The 14,854-nt window shown below is 47.8% G+C and overlaps 1 protein-coding gene across 1 annotated transcript in view; it reads left to right on the top strand.

Moving 5' to 3' along the window:
* Positions 1–1,045: 1,045 nt before the first annotated feature.
* The window catches only part of LOC115460700, a 177,464-nt gene continuing 163,655 nt past the window's right edge, over positions 1,046–14,854 (top strand). The window contains exon 1 of the mRNA XM_030190469.1: positions 1,046–1,100. The gene's annotated coding sequence lies outside the window, so the exon portion shown is untranslated. The remainder of the gene's footprint in view (positions 1,101–14,854) is intronic.

Consider the following 14,854-nt stretch of genomic DNA (forward strand, 5'->3'; position numbering starts at 1 on the left):
TAGTCAGATTCCAATCAGTTAAATATATATTTTTTAGCCATCCCCGCTTACAGAATTCTTTGTAACTAAATGTTCTTTAGGGTTGAGAGAGTGTTAAAGTTTATTGACATTTATTAGAGCTCTTAAAATATGACACTTCAATGTTAGCCAGGTTTTTTAATTACTTTGGAAAATGTTCCTTTTTTTCTTCTTTTTACTCCACAATTGGAAATCTTGGATCCAAAATGAGGACTTGAGGGTATATACATAGTCATATTTTTTTCCTTTTCTCCTTTTGTTTTGTTCTTTATATTAATTATGCTAGTAATATGTAGTTTTCTGTGTAAGCTTTGGCTTGAGAATGATTGTTTATGAATTATATTTGAAATAATAATTAAAAAAAAAGATTAACCTTTTAAGCAGAAGTTCCTACCAAGACGGTGACTCACTATAGGTTTGTGGCATAATCCGCGGTCCCGTGTAATGCGGCCTCAACATATGCCTTTTCCCTTTCCTCTTCTCCCTCAGCTGGCCTGGAGATCACATATGACTCGGCCGCCATCACTGAATTCTAAGCTGCCTCCCAACGTCCTCTTGCCGCGCTGTCTGCGAGAGCTTCCGGTCGTCACGTTCCATTTCTCCCCGCCCGCTCCAGAAAAGGCGGGAGAGAGAGAGAGAAAAAGTGTGAACTGAAGGACGCACGTGACGCGACGCGACCCACCTGCCGCGCGCGGACTGTCTGTGAGGGCTTCCAGTCGGGGTGGGGGCCGGCACGTGAGCCCAGGAGTTCTTTGCACGCGCTGTGGCCTGTGACGCATCCTCCTGTCGCGTCAGCCCAGGAGTAGTTCTGCCTGCCGCGTGCATGGCACGCGCTGTGGCCTGTGACGCTTCCCGTCGCAACGTTTGGACGGGGCGAAGAAGAACCAAAGCGGGAGAGAGAGAGAGAGTGGAGTGCGCGCGCTGCGGCCTGCGACGGCATAGGCGGTTGTAGCCAACGGTCGGTTGCGGTTGATTTGAAACCCTGGGCGAGGGCGCGGCGGGAGGAAGGATGCGCCTAGCGGCCCTTCTCTGCCTGGGCTCTGTTCTTACTTTGCCGCGCTGTACGCGGGCCAGGGCTACTAGTAAGTGTCTTGCTTGGCAGGGCGGTGGGATGGTTGGAGCCAGGGAAGGGAGAGGCCTAGTCTCCTCGCCGTATTCCAAGTTCTGCCGTGAGGCCCTGAAACGGCACAACGAAGATCAGCCTGTGGCAACTTCTGTTGTACAATATCTAAGCATTAAAACAAAAATCTTTAGCCCTTCATGTTTATGCTAAATAGTGTCAAATTCTAAATACAAAAACTTCCACCCAATACAAAATTACAATAGTATATGGGGAAAGAGCTCCCAGAGCCAATATCGAACTGTTGGAGCTAAAACAGACCAACTGGTCTTCTCTTCATCATAGGCAAAAACCCCTTTTAGGTAGCCCTAGAAAAATTTCTTCTGGGACCGCAGTGAATTTTCTAAATTTTTTTAGTTTTTTAGAAGATAAGATAAGAGGCGGCCTTCCTCAGCTCCATGGAATGGGAGCTTGAGAGCTGAGGAAGGCCGCCCCTGAAGTAATTACCCGAGACCTTGAACAAGCAGCGAAACGCTGGCCAACGTCGGCTCAGGGTAACCCAACAGGGAACAGCGCAGCATGAAGCAGTAGCAATACTGAATATCAAGCAATAAAAAGCTAAGTGCATTGCAATATAACACGCTTTTTCTTTAAAAAAAATTCTTATCTTCTAAAAAACTAAAAAATTTAGAAAATTCACTGCGGTCCCAAAAGAAATTTTTCTAGGGCTACCTAAAAGGGGTTTTTGCCTATGATGAAGAGAAGACCAGTTGGTCTGTTTTAGCTCCGACAGTTCGATATTGGATCTGGGAGCTCTTTGAGGCTTTTCCCCATATACTATTGTAATTTTGTATTGGGTGGAAGTTTTTGTATTTAGAATTTGTTCTTATCTCCACACCACCAAATATATTTGTTTAGTTTATGCTACATAGTGTTACATGGAAGATATAACGAATAGTTAAAATACTTAAAAAAAAAAAAAACCCTTTTCCCTAATGATTGGTTACTACTTCCTGAGCCCCTACGTCTTGCCCCATCCTTGGCCACCTTTAAATCTAGACTGAAAGGCCACCTCTTTAACATTGCTTTTGACTAGTAACCACTCGCCTCCACCTACCCTCCTCTCTTCCTTCCCGTTCACATTAATTGATTTGATTACTTTTTTTTTTTGTCTATTGGATTGTAAGCTCTTTGAGCAGGGACTGTCTTTCTTCTATGTTTGTGCAGCGCTGCGTACACCTTGTAGCGCTATAGAAATGCTAAATAGTAGTAGTACTAGTACTACAATCGTAGAGTCCCCACGCAACCTAGGTCAGCTCTTCTGGTTTTGCCCTACAATGCACTTCCATTCCAGTTCTGATGGGTCTGGACCAGGGGCGTAGCCAGACACCCAATTTTAGGTGGGCAGAAGAACCCTGCCCCGTCCCACAGGTGATTTGGTCTCATCTTCGATCACCTGCATGCCGTATGGTCTCTCAAACATCCCCCCTCTCCCGCATACCTTTTAAATAGCAGATTTTCACTGGCAGCAAACAGCAACTAATACACACCGCTCATGTTGGCCCCACAGCCTTCCCACTGATGCAACTTCCTGTTTCCGCATACGCAGGAATACGTCAGAGGGAAGGCTGTGGGGTTGGTGCGAGCAGTATATATCTGTCACTGCTTGCTGCAGGTGAAGATCTGCTATTTCTAAGATATGCAGGAGGAACAGTTTTTGGGAGTTTTCAACTGGTGGGGTTTGGAATCCTACTGGGTGGGCCTGGGCCCAAAGTGGGTAGGCCAGGGCCCACCCTTGGCTACGCCACTGGTTTGGACTAAACGTCCTTAGATGCAGTGGGGTAAAACCAGAATTAGATCAACCTGTAAGTACACATCCATTAAGATAACTCCCTCCTCCTCTTCCTTCACTTTATAGATAGGGTTCAGTAAATAGGCATTCCATATCATCAAGCTGATCAATCCATAGACTGGTGGGTTGTGTCCATCTACCAGCAGGTGGAGATAGAGAGCAAACTTTTGCCTCCCTATATGTGGTCATGTGCTGCCGGAAACTCCTCAGTATGTTCTCTATCTCAGCAGGTGGTGGTCACACACAGCAGCAGCTCTGGCTAGGCCTCCAAGCCTAATTTTTAGGTTTTGTTGAGTGCCTGGGGTTGATGGCTCTTTTGAGCAAGTGCAAACCTGGTGGTGCCAGGTCCCTCCTTTTCTCCCCCCTCCCGCTGGCTCCGTTAAAAAAAAAAAAAATTTTGAACGTCCTTAAAGGCGTTTATTTCGACGTTTATTTAAGCGTCTATTGCAGCTACTCACTGGGACACCAGGTCGTTACAACTCGGAGCGGACAGCAGGTAATTTTTACCTTTTTATAGCGGGCAGGGGGTTCCCCGATTCTTCTCCTCGTGGCATATGGCGTCGGAGGGCGAGGGCGCAAAGGGTCGCTCCCCGGGTCGCTTGAGCGCTTCTAGAGGGGATGCGGGGGTCTTCAAGCCTGATTCGCCCTTGTTGGGTGACAGTTTCGTGACCGATGAATGTCCCGGTCCTTCCTCCGGCGTGGCGGTTTTTCCCGCCATAAACGCCCATCCCCCGCTCCTCGCCTCCGCCATCTTGGCCGGCCACGCGGCTCGGACGGCTTCTTGGGCCGCCCTTGAGGTTGGAGACATTAATGCCATGAACGCCCTTAATTTGGGCGACGGCACAGAAGCGGCTAAAGTTAACAGCCGTTCTTCCCGCGCGGCTCCTTCGCGGAGTTTCGCGCCGGATGCCATTTTGGATGCGCAGCATGTCTCTCCCCCGCTATTGCGAGCGCCGGTTGAGGGTGCGTCTAGGGCTGTTGCCCAGACTGCGGAAGTGCACAGTCTGGGGGGTTTCTCCCCTGAGTTTGTTTTGCTGCTGCATCAGGCCTTCCTCATGCATAACGCTGCCCCTGCTCCCTCGTCTGGTAAAGAGGTTGAGGTTCCCAGAGGTAAACGCCCTCGGGTTGATTCCCAGGCCTTGGAGGAATTTGTCTTCTCCGATGTAGATGAGGGCAGCGTGTCTGAGGTCTCCCAACGGTCCTTTGCGGATTCCTTGGAGGAGACGGATCCCCGCTCGGATGGAGCGGATGACCCCTCTGCAGCGCGGCTTTTTAGCCCAGAGGATTTGCCCAACCTGTTGTTACAGGCCATGGACACTTTGAAGATTTCCTCTCCGGAGGACGTCTCTCCCTCAGCCCCTGTTGGCTCTGCCATTATGCTGGGGACGAAGCGCCCGCCTAGAACCTTCCACGTGCATGATGCCATGCACACCTTAATTTCGGCTCAATGGGATGTCCCAGAAGCGAGCCTTAAAGTGGCTAGGGCTATGTCCCGCCTCTATCCTTTGCCTGAAAGTGAACGTGAGGCCTATCTGTGGCCTACCGTGGATTCTTTAATCACTGCGGTGACTAAGAAAACGGCGTTGCCGGTGGAAGGTGGCACGGCCCTAAAGGACGCCCAAGACAGAAGATTGGAGGCGGCCTTAAGGTCGTCCTTTGAGGCGTCTGCTTTAAGTTTGCAGGCCTCAGTTTGCGGCTCCTATGTGGCCAGGGCGTGCCTGACTATGGTGCAGCGGGCTTCCCCCTCGGATCATTCCTTGAGGGCTGATTGGCCGGCCCTGGAATCGGGCTTAGCCTATTTGGCAGACTTGCTGTATGATGTCTTGAGGGCCTCAGCTAAAGGCATGGCTCAGACAATCTCTGCGCGGCGGTGGCTTTGGCTGAAACATTGGTCTGCTGACCACGCCTCTAAATCCCGCCTGGCTAGATTGCCTTTTAAAGGCAAGCTGCTCTTTGGGGTCGAGCTGGACAAAATCGTGACCGATCTCGGCACGTCTAAGGGCAAGAAATTACCAGAGGTCAGGGCTCGGGCTAGTACTCGTCCCGGTACCTCCAGAGGACGGTTGCAGGAAGTCCGTCGGTACCGCCCGGGCAAGTCGGGCTCTGCCCCCTCTTCCTTCAAGAGGAATTTCTCCCCCAAGCAGCATTCCTTTCGCAGAGACCGCCGTCCCGGAGGTGCTCCCTCCGGTCCTCCCCCAGGGTCTCGTACCCAATGACGGGGTCTTGGTCCACGCCCCAGTGCAGATTGGAGGACGGCTGTCCTCGTTTCTGGGCGAGTGGACCACAATAACTTCAGACGCGTGGGTGCTGGAAGTCATCAGAGACGGCTACAAACTAGAGTTCTGCCGACCCTTAAAAGACGGGTTTGTACTCTCTCCCTGCAAGTCTCCGGTCAAAGCTGTGGCAGTGCAGTAGACCTTGGACAATCTGATCCGCCTGGGCGCGGTCGTTCCTGTGCCAGAAAGTCAGCTTGGCAAGGGACGTTACTCCATTTACTTTGTGGTACCAAAGAAAGGAGGTTCTGTCCGGCCTATCCTCGACCTCAAAGGGGTCAATCGGGCCTTGAAAGTGCGGCACTTTCGCATGGAGACTCTCCGCTCTGTTATAGCGGCAGTGAAGGCAGGAGAGTTCCTGGCATCCTTGGACTTCAAGGAAGCGTACCTGCATATTCCCATCTGGCCTCCTCATCAACGCTTTCTGCGTTTTGCAGTCCTGGGACGACACTTCCAGTTCAGAGCCCTCCCTTTCGGGTTGGCTACTGCTCCGCGGACCTTTTCCAAAGTAATGGTGGTCATCGCGGCCTTCCTACGAAAGGAAGGGGTACAAGTCCATCCTTATCTGGACGACTGGTTGATCCGAGCCCCCTCTTATGCAGAGTGCGGCAAAGCTGTGGACCGGGTAGTTGCTCTTTTGAGCTCCCTGGGATGGATCATCAACTGGGAGAAGAGCCAGCTGCGCCCGACTCAGTCCCTGGAGTACCTGGGAGTTCGATTCGACACCCAAGTGGGCAGAGTGTTCCTGCCAGACAATCGGATTGTCAAACTTCAGGCTCAGGTGGACCAGTTCCTAGTAGCCTCTCCCCTTCGGGCTTGGGACTATGTGCAGCTGTTGGGCTCTATGACGGCCACGATGGAAGTTGTGCCCTGGGCCAGGGCTCATATGAGACCACTTCAACACTCTTTGCTGCAGCGCTGGACTCCGATGTCGGAGGATTATGCTGTGCGCCTTCCCTTGGACCCAGCAGTGCGCAAGGCGCTGAGCTGGTGGATGCAGACAGACAAGTTGTCTGCGGGAATGCCTCTGGTGACCCCAGAGTGGATTGTCGTCACGACGGACGCCTCGTTGTCGGGCTGGGGAGCCCACTGCTTGGGAAGGACAGCGCAGGGGCTCTGGTCTCCTGCAGAGGCAAAGTGGTCCATCAACCTCCTGGAACTCAGAGCCATTCGGTTGGCGCTTTTGGAGTTCATCCCGGTACTGGTGTTGAAGCCTGTACGGGTCCTGTCGGACAATGCCACGGCTGTGGCCTATGTCAACCGCCAGGGAGGTACCAAGAGCGCCCCTCTAGCCAAGGAGGCTATGAATCTTTGCCAGTGGGCGGAAGTGAACCTGGAGCAGCTTTCAGCGGCCCACATTGCCGGAGTCATGAATGTCAAGGCGGACTTTCTCAGTCGCCATACCTTGGAGCCCGGAGAGTGGCAGCTATCTGCTCAGGCGTTCTTGGACATCACGAAGCGCTGGGGCCAGCCGAGCCTAGATCTGATGGCGTCATCGGCCAATTGCCAAGTGCCGCGCTTTTCAGCAGAGGACGGGACCCTCGATCCCTGGGAGTAGATGCTCTTCTCCAACAGTGGCCGACACAAGAGCTTCTCTATGTGTTCCCGCCCTGGCCCATGTTGGGCAGGGTGCTAGACCGGGTGGCAAAGCATCCCGGCAGGGTAATCCTGGTGGGTCCGGATTGGCCCAGGCGTCCCTGGTATGCGGACTTGATCAGGCTCTCAGTCGACGATCCTCTGCGGCTGTCAGTGGAGCAGGGCCTGTTACATCAGGGTCCCGTGGTGATGGAGGATCCCTCCCCCTTTGGTCTTACGGCCTGGCTATTGAGCGGCAGCGTCTGAGGAAGAAGGGCTTCTCAGACAAGGTCATCGCCACTATGCTGAGAGCGAGGAAGCGCTCTACTTCTACTGCTTACGCCAGGGTTTGGCGTATCTTTGCAGCGTGGTGTGAAGCAGGCTCACTTTCTCCCTTCACTGCTCCAATTTCTTCAGTGTTGGCGTTCCTGCAAGAAGGTCTGGAGAAAGGCCTGTCGCTCAGTTCCCTTAAAGTCCAGGTAGCGGCTCTGGCTTGCTTCAGGGGCCGCCTGAAGGGTGCTTCCCTGGCTTCGCAGCCAGATGTGGTGCGCTTTCTCAAGGGAGTTAATCACCTGCGCCCTCCTCTGCACTCAGTGGTGCCTGCGTGGAATCTCAACCTGGTACTAAGAGCATTGCAGAAGCCGCCTTTTGAACCCTTGTCGAGGGCATCTCTGAAAGACCTGACGTTGAAAGCAGTCTTTTTGGTGGCTATCACTTCAGCCAGAAGAGTTTCCGAGCTCCAGGCGCTCTCATGTCGAGAGCCTTTTCTGCAGTTCACTGAGGCAGGAGTGACTATTCGCACAGTGCCCTCCTTCCTGCCCAAGATTGTTTCTCGCTTCCATGTGAATCAGCAGCTCTGTCTCCCTTCCTTTCGTAGGGAGGACTACCCAGAGGAGTACTCTGCTCTTAAATATCTGGATGTGAGACGAGTCATCATCAGATACTTGGAAGTGACCAATGATTTCCGGAAATCGGATCATCTGTTTGTCCTGTTTGCAGGTCCTCGTAAGGGTCTGCAGGCTGCTAAGCCTACAGTGGCAAGATGGGTCAAGGAAGCCATTGCAGCGGCTTATGTGGCCGCGGGGAAGGTGCCGCCTATCCAGCTGAAGGCTCACTCCACGAGAGCTCAGGCGGCCTCGATGGCAGAGGCCGGATCCGTCTCCTTGGAAGAGATATGCAAGGCGGCAACTTGGGCTTCGGCTCATACATTCTCCAAGCATTACCGTTTGACTGTGGCTGCATGGGCGGAGGCCCGGTTTGGAGCTTCAGTGTTGAGGTCAGGGATTTCAATGTCCCGCCCTGGGTGAGTACTGCTTCGGTACATCCCACAAGTCTATGGATTGATCAGCTTGATGATATGGAAGGTAAAATTATGTATAATCATACCTGATAATTTTCTTTCCATTAATCATAGCTGATCAATCCATAGCCCCTCCCAGATATCTGTACTGTTTTTATTCTGGTTGCATTTCAGGTTCAAGTTTAGTCTTCAGTTACTTCAGAAAGACTTCGTGTTCAAGTTTTTTCACTTGGATTCTTCAAGAGTTAAGACGAGTTTGTGTTACAGTGAGCTGCTGCATTCCTCTCCCCTCCGTTTTACGGGGCTGGATTGAGACTTAAAATTCTGCCGGCACTCCCTCCCGCTTCGTGCGGCTGTAGGGCAGCTTTGTACCCCTCCCGCTTCGGCGGTGTTAGGGTCAGTCAGCTCCTCCCGCGGTTGCGGTTGCAGGATAAGCCAGATCCCCCCGCATCGGCGGGTGTGGTGTCCCTCCCCCGCTCCGCGGGGATGAGCTGGACGGATTCCCCTCCCCCACTTGTGTGGGGATGAGCTGGGTTAATTCCCCTCCCCCCGTTTCGGCGGTGGTGAGCTGGGCAGAGTGTCCCTTCGGGGTGTAATTCTCTAAGTGCTGAGTCCTGCGGATGGAGCTTTGATATCGACATACTGAGGAGTTTCCGGCAGCACATGACCACATATAGGGAGGCAAAAGTTTGCTCTCTATCTCCACCTGCTGGTAGATGGACACAACCCACCAGTCTATGGATTGATCAGCTATGATTAATGGAAAGAAAATTATCAGGTATGATTATACATAATTTTACCTTTCTCTTTGTAATTCTTTTTTTTAAATTAGAGGCGCCCTCCGTTGCATAGGGTGATTGGGTGCAAAGATACCCGGTTCCTAGAGGGAGATTTTCAGCCAGTCCAGAATTTCTGACAATCCCTATCCCTACACATCAGATTGTGCAGTACAAGGTCTACAAATATATATCACGCTGGTTTGGATGAAACGAAACTTCAAAACTAGGACGGACCAAAAAGTGTCTGTCCTGGAAATGGGTAACTTGGCACCCCTCAGAAAGTCTCTCTTTCCTACCAAGAGTTGTAAAGTTCCATGATTGACTGCTACTACTACTACTACTAATCATTTCTATAGCGCTGCTAGATGTAAGCAGTGCTGTACACATTATATACAGGTACTTTCTCTGTCTCTAGAGGGCTCACAGTCTAAGTTGTTTTTTGTACCTGGGGCAATGGAGGATTCAGATTGTAAGCTCTTTTGAGCAGGGACTGTCTTTCTTCATGTTAAATTGTGAAGCGCTGCGTATGACTGGTAGCGCTATACAAATGATTTATAGTAGTAGTAGTAGTAAGTGCCCAAGGTTTCAAGGAGCTGTACTGGCAATCAAACCCAGGTAATCGGGATCAAAGCCCACTGCACTAACCATTAGGCTACTCCTCCACTCCTTAAGTCATTAAGCAAAGGAAACATTTGCCCCCCAAAACCCCAAACATTTAAGATAGTATATAATGTTGTGTAGGTACTATAATAATTACATCTTCATATTTTATTTCTCATGCAGTACATATAAATGAGGTACTGATCAATAACAAGGCAATAATGAAAGCCATTTCCTGATCTCGGCATTGTGCTTGGATTTCCTGATGCTCAAGGCAAACTGACCTTGAATTTTCATTTAGGCTACTTTTAGCCAGTCTAAATGAAACATTGTTCATGCAATGCACAGAGGCTTTTGGCCACTGCTTTACCTTGCATGGAAGCAGTGATCGAAAGTCCAGTGGTAATGAGCTCGCAAGTATTAAAATGACCTCATTAGCTTGCAGTGCATAGGGAAACAGCTCACTCAAAACCCCTGCCTTAACAACCAGAAACTAGTTGTTAATATTGTCAAATTTCCCTGTCAGTGCCTACCCCCAGACCCTTCCCCTGCAACCAAAGAAATCCCTGGTGGTCCAGTGGACTCCCAGGATGCAATGGGCAGGGGCTGGATGTCGCCATTTCCACAAGGGTAGGCCCAGAGGAAGGAGGGAGTAGGCATTCCTCCTGTTGCCAACAAGAGGTATGTGGAAGGGTCTGGGGGGGCTCACTAGAGCACCATGGCCACAGTTTTTTTTTTTGTCGTGGGGGGGGGGGGGGGTTCACTGGACTTCAAGGATTTTTTTGGTTACAGAACCAACTGGGTTTTGTTTGTTTGGTATTCAGCCGTTGTTCTGGCGCCGTTTCCTACAACACCAGAGTTCTGTACATTAGGCCCTAGGTCATTCTGATCAGTTCTCCTTGTTTATTAAGGAGGAATTGGTTGTGTGACAATGAGCTCTCTATTCTTAAGTCTGTCAGTAGCTCAGATTCATTGCCATTTGAAAGCTGTGCTCTTTAAAATGAATATCTTATCATTTTGCTATACCAGTCTAAAGCAATGGATTGAGTCCTTGTACCAGCAGATGGGATGCAGAGAAATTTGAATATTTAATGATGTACTAATATAAAGAGTGGTGCAGTTTGGAACACCTCAGTATTTCTGTCTTCAGTAGGCGGTACAGGCTGGACTAGTTACTCTTTGGGAACTTTTGCACAACTACGTAGCATAGAATTTGCATAAAATTCCGCACACCCACAGAATGCACAGAATTACGCATTTGCCATGCATAATTCTGTCACGTGCTGGCATTTCTCCCCTTTCCCCGCAGTGATTGCATGGCAGGAAGAGGAGGAGGAAGTGACTTGCACATTGAGTCACTTCCTTGTCCTCTACTGGCTTAGACCAAACTGTTCATATGAACTGCAGGGCTGTAGGGAGACCCGTGCAGTTCGCAGAAGCAGTTGGGTCTAAGCTGGCAGAGGAGTTGAAGGAGGAAGTGAACTGCACATTGAGTCATTTCTTTCTCATCTACTGGCTTAGACCAGACTCCTCATGTGAACCGCAGGGCTGTAGGGAGACCAGTTGGGTCTAAGCTGGCAGACACCCATTGTGCAACATTTCATTTCCTCCTCCTCCTCCTGCCATGCAATTCCTGCACTAGCGAGGGAGAGAACAACTGATGTCAGCTGAATGTGCCTTGGGGAGGGTGGGGGTAGTGCAAGGTGATTGTGTCATCATTACCATTGGGAGAGTGGGGGTAGAGCAAGATGAGTTGCCATGGTGGCTAGGAGGGGGAGGCAGAGCAAGGTGAGTGTGCCATGGAGATTTGGGGGGGTGGGGAAGCAGAGAAATCTGAGTGTGCCATGGGGATTTTGGGAGGGGACAGAGAAAGTCGAGAATGTACCATGGGGATGGGAGAGGCAGCAGAGAAAGCTTTGTTGTGGTTGTGGTGTGAGAACAAACAATGTGCCACTGGTATAGGGGGAGATCAAACTTGAGGGTGTGCCTTGGAGAGGGTGAGGAAGCTGGGGGTGTTTGCGTGGGGAGAAGAGGTAAGTGTGTGTGTGTGGGGAGGAAGAATGAGAGGGGGGGGGTATTGTATGTGGGAAAAAGAGTTTGGGGCAGACAGAATTAGGTGTGTTTCAGGGAGTTAGTGAGAGATGGAACTGAGAAGACAGGAGGGAATTTCAGGCCTTATGACCGACGAAATTCTGTATAAAAACACTACAAATAAGCAATACAAAACTTGTATATTTTGTGCAGAATTTTCAAAACATTTGCACAGAATTTCTTCAGTAGTAGACTAGTGTAGTAAGATATTAGGATAGGCCTGACTCCCTAGCAGGGCTGTGGAGTCGGTACAAAAATCCTTCGACTCTGACTCCGACTCCTCAGTTTATGGTACCTCCGACTGACTCCGACTCCTCAGTTTTTAATATGTATTTTTTTTGCATGTTGACTGAAAGAGTGCAGCATGCAAGGCTGCATGTTAATGTTTGGGTTTAAAATCTATGTCATTGTGACTTTTTATTTTATTTATTAAAGAAACTATAAATATTCATTAATCCTAAAGTTTAAACAAAAAAACACACATAAAAAAACAAGGTTATGTTTATTGTTTTTTATGAAGTATAAAGTCATCATAGCATTAGCAAGTATAAAAATCTGGAACAACCACATCCTTTGGAAATTCTAGAACAACATCCTTTGGATATTAGAACATAGTAACATAGTAGATGACGGCAGAAAAAGACCTGCACGGTCCATCCAGTCTGCCCAACAAAATCAAAGTTAACCTACATAAACCAAAAATATTTGGAAAACCTAAAACAAGTTATATATTATTTAAACTTGGCATATATAGCTGTAGAATAGCTGTTAAACATAATCCAAAATTAACTAATATATTGTTCTTAGAAACAGAATTGCTTCTGCCAGATCCTCCTTCATAGAAGCCCTTAAATCTGATTTGATTATTTTCAGTGCTGAAAACAGTCTTTCAACACTGACGGGTGGCATTGCTGTTACGGTTCTAGCTGCATCACTGACAATCTCTGGATAAACAATGATGGCTTCTTCTATAGTCAGTTTTGATGAGCGGTCAAACTTTTCCACTTCTTTTAATCCTTTAAAAAACTCTTGCGTGAATTTCTTTATATGGACATTTACAGGTTGCTTTTCCATGCTTAACCGACATCGCTTTGCTTTTGAAGCTTCCATTTTGTCCAAATAGGCTTGAAAATTCTCTTCTTCATTTGAAGAGGATGAACCTGAGTTACCATTACCACCAGTATTTATAGCTTTAGCTTCATCCAGTGGTTTATGAGTTTCAGGTAGCAACCCTTTCATGTGAACTGCTATGTCATAGAGTGCCTGTTTTCCTGTAGCAATTTGGTCACTGCTCAACAAAATTCGGCTCATTGGATCAACATAAATAGCAGCTAAGAGAATTTGATTATCCAGCAAGAGCTCCTCTCTTTTCCTCATTGAAGATACAATGCCATCAGCAATTAACCCCCCACTTTTGTTAAGGTTATATATCAAGCCCTTCCATTCCAAGAAGAATTTACCTGGTGTTAAATCTTCATATTGCAGCTTCTTGGTAACAGCAAAAGGGTAAGAAAGTAGCCTTTCTAATTCTGTAACTTGAGCCCACTGGTTTTCTTTTAATGAAACATTTACATTGTCCAGTTCTTCAAGAAAGTCTTTTAGTTCAAGCAAATGCTTTATCATCAAGTAAGTGCTTCCCCAGCGCGTTGCTTAATCCAAAATGGTTCCTTTTCCAGCACGTCTCTTCAGAATAGCATCTGTTTTAGGGATCCTGGCTGCAACAGCTACTTGCCTCAACTTGCTAATTAGTGTAGCCGCATGACGATCCTTCAATCCATCTCTTATTGCTAGTTGCAGAGTATGAACAGCACAATGCATATGTTGAATGGTAATAAGCTTAGATGCTTCTTCAGCAATATCATCCAAACTTTCACAGCTTTCTTGAATTTGTTAATATGTGTCCCAATTTGAAACCCACCCACTGGAATAGTGGTGGGCCGAGTTCTATAGCCTAAGCTGCTGAAAAGCACTGACTAGGCCTGAAAATTTGATGATGGCCTTGTAGCTGAGTGCCTGCAGGACCGCTTGGTAAGCCTTATTAGGATCTAGTGTGACATTCAAATATAGTGTAAGGGCCAAGATGGAGGAACTAATGGCAAAAATTGTAAGAAGTTTGGTTCAGAAAATGGAGTCTGGTGTTGTTAAGATGGCATCCAGGATCATGAGATATGAATACTATTCTCTCTATGTTAGGAAAGATGTTTACAACTCAGGAAATGAGTTATGAAGAAATAGGTGAAAGGAGGGAGAAGATGGGCACCTGATCTGCGGTTAAGCAAACTGTGAAAGTATGATTCACAGATGAAAAAAATTTTGAGTCCCTATTGAATTGTTTGGACAGCAGATACTATTTAAGATTTGCAAATCTGGGTGGGATTTGGAACTTTCCCCAACTCTACCCAGAGGGCAGAACTACGGTCGATTGTTGTGACACTTTGACTGATGAGAGTACCAGACTGATTGAAATTGTAATTGGGTAAGATTGAAATAAATGTTATCACCTATCTCCCTTGTTTGTGTCTATTTCTTGGCTACGTACTTTCTTTCTCCTAATACACCTACACAGATAAATTATCCTCTATAATACCTATGTAAGCAAGAAAACTCCCACTCATTAACTCAGTATGTGGGAGAATAGATGCACTAAGATGCCCTTAGGAATTAGGAGCCAGAAAACAGAGGTCATATTTAAGAGACTTATTCTGTGCCTTCTGAAACCCTCTCTCCAACTCCATGGGCAAGGGTCTTGCGGAGGTCTAGAGAGGGGTAATTAAAAACAAATTGCAGAACTGTCATCTGATATTTGTATGCTGCTTTCTTCATCAACTTCCTTCATTTTTTCAATTGTGCTTAACATATTTGAAGCATTATCAGTTAAAATACATAGAATGTGTTCCTTTTTAATTTCAAAATCTTCTAAAACACCTTCCACTAACTTCTGCAGATACTCACTGGTATGATGTGCCTGAGTGTCCTTTACTCCTAATGTCCGGGTTATTGTTTTTTTGTTTTCATCAGCAAATCTAACATTAATTGCAAAATAATTGACTCTGTGACGTGTACATGCATCTATTTTAATAAAGACAAAACATCCCTTCAGACTTTTTCTTAGTTCTTCCTTCTTACATTTGACCTCTTCAAGTATAAGTTTCCTTATACTTTCTCCTTCCAGAGAAACTCCAAGCTTTTTAGCCATTTCTCCATTTAAGCCTAAAAAGGCTGGTTGTGAAAAAAAAGATAGTGGTATACTATTCTTTACTACCATTTCAATGATGTGGTTTTTGAATTTTTCTGGTGTCATTGTTA

The sequence above is a fragment of the Microcaecilia unicolor genome, chromosome 1 (genome assembly GCF_901765095.1).
Source record: "Microcaecilia unicolor chromosome 1, aMicUni1.1, whole genome shotgun sequence".
Lineage (NCBI taxonomy): Eukaryota > Metazoa > Chordata > Amphibia > Gymnophiona > Siphonopidae > Microcaecilia > Microcaecilia unicolor.